This window comes from Pinus tabuliformis, chromosome 4_2 (assembly GCF_031772625.1).
Source record: "Pinus tabuliformis cultivar Carrire ecotype Pingquan chromosome 4_2, CPIR1, whole genome shotgun sequence".
In the NCBI taxonomy this organism is placed as follows: domain Eukaryota; kingdom Viridiplantae; phylum Streptophyta; class Pinopsida; order Pinales; family Pinaceae; genus Pinus; species Pinus tabuliformis.
This window is the reverse complement of record NC_142304.1, coordinates 381,197,313-381,202,901: the sequence shown is the minus strand read 5'-3', so window position 1 is coordinate 381,202,901 and position 5,589 is coordinate 381,197,313. Positions and strand designations below refer to the sequence as shown.

At 35.9% G+C, this 5,589-nt stretch overlaps 1 pseudogene; it reads left to right on the top strand.

Moving 5' to 3' along the window:
- Positions 1 to 1,210: 1,210 nt before the first annotated feature.
- LOC149169527 (endoglucanase 6 pseudogene) lies at positions 1,211 to 2,844 on the top strand (annotated as a pseudogene).
- Positions 2,845 to 5,589: the final 2,745 nt, after the last annotated feature.

Genomic DNA, 5,589 nt, shown 5'->3' with positions numbered 1-5,589 from the left:
TGTTTAATTGAAATGAGGCCAGTTGTACTAAAATATGACACAGATGAGTTCCAAAAGGAGAAATTGCACAACCATCCTATAGAAACTGAAAGATACATACCTCCCCATATTCAATTGTGATGATGTGTGGAGTAAATCCATGACCCAAACTCCCTGTTAGAGACACAATTATAAGTAATAGAGTAACAACAATCCATTATCAAGGAATCACCTCGAGAAAAAATCATAGACTAATAGCATATTTTTAAATCACCCACCATCTAAGACACATCTATATAATTCAACATCTAATTTGAAAAAGACAATAAGTAAAATTAGAAGGTTGGGAGAATGAATATCAAATTCATTGTAAGAATAAGTGTTTCATAGGCCATTTATACATAGACTACTTGGCAAAAACTGCCATAGTTGGTAGAGGGAAAAAAAAGTAGAAGGCTATCCCTCTTTCTCTTTTTCTTCATTTTGTGAAGAAGAAGAGCCCATAGTTCATAGTTATTGTGTGTATGTCAGCCTTGCTCAAGTTCTTCTATTGATGGGCATTGTGGCTATATGATCTCTAAGCAGTGATAGAAGATAAAGTTGTATGTTTTGGTGTAGGTTGTTGGAAAATTAAGCAATTCTCTCACTTGGTTCTATATAATTCTTTGCATATTTATATTTCATAAGTTGTGTACTACTTTATTCTAGTTGTAGGCCTAGTTTTGGGTGTTGTGCCTCTTTTGCTGAAGCTACATTTTCCATTTTTGTGGGTGTTTTTTGTTGGCAGTCTCTGAGATTTGTTTTTATTGAGGGGCATTTTGATGAATGCAATTCTGATGTGTTGGGGCATAAAAATATATATGGTGTTTTTATATTAATCCTAATAGCTAGTAGTGGATCTTAGATTTATCAGCTTTCCCACATTCAAATCTAGTCATTTGGGGTTTCTTTTTGTTGCAGTGAACTGTATTAGTCCTCCGAGATATTAGTTTTGAGAACGAATTCTCATATGCTTGATTTGAGACAAGACCTTTTTGCTTTATATATCTATATTTTATTCACAATTAGATTGATTCCCAACTTTCACTTAGCTTGTTGCATTATTCTTTTAGTGATTGTCTCCTCCTCATCCATTTCATGTTATCATATCATAAAAAACAAACTTTTGGGTTCTCACAAAGGGGCCTTATCTGAAGTGGATCCATCTAGTTTATTTCAATTGAATTTTTGCATGGCTCCATATCTATATATTTTGAGTTTGACGCTCTACATTAGAGTTGCAACAATTGGTCATGACTATGGTGCAACATTGAGCAAGAGTATCATGTTTTATGAGGCTCAGAGATCTGGAAAGCTTCCTAGCAATTAGAGAGTCACCTGGAGGGATGATTCTGGTCTGCATGATGGATCGACCAATGGGGTGGATCTAGTAGGAGTGGATAATACGACACATGTGATAATGTTAAATTTGACCTCCCAATGGAATTCATAGTCACCATGCTCTCATTGAGTGTTATTGAATATGGCAAGCGATTGACTAGTAGCTGTGAGTTGGGTCATTTGGTGGAGGCTATGTGATGGAAGACTGATTATTTTCTCAAGGCACATAAAAAGGCCAATGTACTATATGGAGAGGTGGGTGATGGCAACTCTTACCATTATTGTTGGCAAAGGCTAGAAGACATGACCAAACCTTGCTAGGAATATAGAATTGATGCAAACAATCCTAGCGTAGATCTTGCAGGAGAAATAACAGTTATAATGGCTTATGCTTCAATTATTTTCAGGTACTTTTATCACGCCTACTCCAATGAGATTCTCAACCATTCAAAGTAGCTTTTCATATTTTCTGACAAGTACAAAGGAAAATATGAAAATAGCATTACTGTTGCACAAAAGTATTATACCTCTAAGAGTGGATATGTGGATGGGTTTCTTTGGGCAACAACATGGATTCATGAGGCTAGTGGTGATCTGTCTTACTGTTACATGAACTATGTGATTGACAATGTCGCTTCGGTGGAACAAATGGCGAAAGACTGAATTCAGTTGGGATGTCAAGTATGTGGGAGTTCAGTTCCAGGACTCAAAGTCCCTCATGCAAGGTGAAGGTGGGCAGAGTAATGTTGTTCTACAGAAATATTAGGAAAAAGCAGAGTTTTTCATGTGTAAGTGCTTGCAGAAAGGAAATAGGATTGTTCAAAAAACTCCAGGTGGCCTCCCGTTTTAGCAGAAATGGAAAAACATCAAGTTTCTCTCCTCCTAGTTTAATCTGATTACCTCACTGTTGCTCACAAGAATCTTCAATGCTCATGTGAAGTTTTGTAGCCCTCAAAGCTTCTATCCTTTGCTCAATCTCAGATAGATTACATCCTTAGATACAATGCAAGAGCCACACGTTACATAGTTGGCTATGATAGCAACTAACCTCATCCATTACATCATAAATATTCATCTATCATATCTTACAAAGTAAACCCATCCTTCATGCCCTGCAGAGGGGGATATGCCACTCGGTTTAGAAACAAGGGAAGCGATCCCAATGTTTTACATCATGCTTTTGCTGGAGGGCCTGATCATAATGACAATTTTGTAGATGAGAGAGACAATGGCCCTATTCTGAGTGTCTTGGCCAGGATTCATGCTGGTGGCAGCTTAAACCGACGTCTTCCAGTTATTGTTCCTACATGTGTAATCAAAACGAAACCATCTTCTGCTCCATTCCAAGCCCCTCCTCCATTGGCACCTAAATATTACTCTCCAATTTTTGTATCACAATCAGTGACCTCATCTTGGCATTTCTCGAGGTTGAACTTGCTACATATATTCTACATTGATAACAAACAAGTCCAAGGAAATAATTAATAGCATCAAGCTCTCAGTTCAAATATTGTATGGCCCTATTTGGGGCTTGTCTAAAACAAGGGGCTATTCTTATTTAATACGTGTATGTTACAAACTAGTAAAATATGCTTATTAAATAAGTTCCTCAACCTTTCTATTATCAGCTTGTTACATTGCGCATGCATAGAAGCTCAATCCACTGTTGCCAAATATAATGTTGTAAATTTGAGAAAACTTCCTAAATATTGGGTCCACATGTCCCTGAGGTGTGTAAAGGATTCTCCAAGACTACAGTTCTTTTTACAGTTACACAAGATATGTGATGAAGTCACCTATAATTCAGTCGAATCCAATCCTTGTTTAAGGTAATGGAATAATTTTGTTTATTTTCCATGGTTATATTTGTTGCATATGAAGGACAACAAAATTTGTTGTGTTCTGCTTCAAAACATTTGGTGACGGTGAAATTCCATTTTAAACTAATTTCTTACATCCTTGAACTTTTCCACTAGTGGAATAAGTATTAAATTTTCCAAACTACTTTAAGGGTTTGGGAGAATATATTTTTGGTTAAGCGAGGTAGAACACTATTATGATGATAAGGTGCCTCCTTAGCCATTTATTCAAAGGTTGTGGAATGGTCGATGGAAAGATGTGAACTGAGCTACAATCAATCTTCAGGAAAATAAGAAAAATATAGTGTGATTAAAGGAGCATGATCTTCGTACTAGCTTGGTTATCATTACTAAATTGCTTTTGGTTAAACAAGTCATTATCACGTGTTTGAAGGAAATAAAGAGCATGACCAACTCTAACAAGGATCACTTTAATGTGATGTGGTCGAGAAGGTCAAGTGCCAGTGAAATCCATCCTGAAGGAGAACATATATATGTGCAATTCAAATTGATGATCCATATCATGGAGCATGGGCCTACATGGAAACCTTTTGTGACTATTTTCTGATTTAAAAACAAATTCTATGGGAGCTATGATCATTGGAAAGCTCATGTTTGTAGTACTCAATTTCACCATTCAATATGTTCTTGCACAAACATTATTGAATATGCAATCACAACTAAAGGTGAAGAGCACCAACCCAAGGAAAGCTAACAAGTTTTCCTCTAATGTCATTGATAATGAAGAAGATAAATAAGTATGATTTTGCTAGATTAACCTCATTGAATTAATTAATTCATAAATTCATTCAAAGATGCAAACGATGCCACCCATATATACATAACCATCATATGTAACCCTCCTTGTCTCTGCCATTTTCTGGTACAATAAAGGAAAAAGGTTGAATCCAAATAGTGTCAGCAATTGGAAGACATATAAGAGGTATACCACACTACAATGTTTAGAAATTGTGAATGTCTATGAATGGAAATGATGAACATGACATTATGCAAATAGAAGGTGAATGAGTGTTACATACATGTACAGTTTGGACCGTGGGGAGTTTGAAGGAACGGAGTAAAATTGTCACTGGCATGGCGAGTTACAGGCTTCCCTAGTGACAGTGAGAACACAAGTGTCAAAAACATGTGTACCAACCTCAAGTGATTGGCCAAATAGTGAACTGCAAATTATAAAATCATGTTGATCATTGAAACATAAAATAATTCTGAATAATAGAGAGTGTATTCTCGTTGTATTTTTGGAAAAAGAACCATGAAGAAACAACATAGTCACTAAATTGGTGCTTTGAGGAATCAAATTAAATTAATACATTGTATAATTTATTTCAGTATAGGTAAAGAGGCATCTGAGACAATAAAGCTTATGTAGTCACCATTGATATTATGAAAAAAAACGGTTTTTGTAGTCACCACTGATATTATGAACAAAATTGTCCATAAACCATGGACATGAACAATACAAAGAAACACTTACGTGGAATTTTCCCTTGACAAATCAGATTATATTAGTACATTGTAGTGTTTATTTCACTATCAGTAAAGAGGAAACTGAGACACACTACAACCCTTGTCAACCTACATCTTGTCCTCATAAGGATTTGAAAACATGCAGTTATTCTCAGCATTTATTTCAGATGTGGTTATCAATGTCTCACATTTAGGAAAAGAAAAGAAGAATTCTTATAAAGGATAAAATGATGAAATAGATCTAGTGTGTTTGTGTGGGTCAAGGAGAATCAATCTACTTACAAGGTTGAAAGATGTCCGGAAAGACCAGTTGAGTTGTTCTCATTTAGGGACCCACCCATTACTTGAAAACTTAATTCACATCTCAAACAACACACTCCGGAGAGTCCACACATGAAATATACATATTTTTAGCATCCACTTGTAGTATATTCAAAGCCTTCAAGATGAATGGGGGAAGAATTGATCCTTCCCTGATTTCACTGTTCTTGGAAATACATGAACTATAAACCTGTCACGAAGAGTCTAGCATTCTAAAACTGTCTGCATCTGAATTTCTATCCTGCACTGGGTTCATTTCCATTATGAGTTAAACTTATATGCTTGATGGATCATTTATGAGCAAATTTATCTTGCAAAAGTTTTGGACGAATACACAGAGATGAGAGCTCAACAGAAATAGGACGAAAGACAATATCCCATTGTTAGGAAGAGACTTTTATTGCACTGGAATATACTTTGGTTACAATCCTGATGTTTGTTAAAATGCCTTCCTATACATGCTCTTTAGGAAGACCGTGCCTTCTGGTTAGGGAAAATGAAACAACGTGAACTTGCATTGACACTTTATGCCCATAAGGTACTCTCTCTATTTATCTGG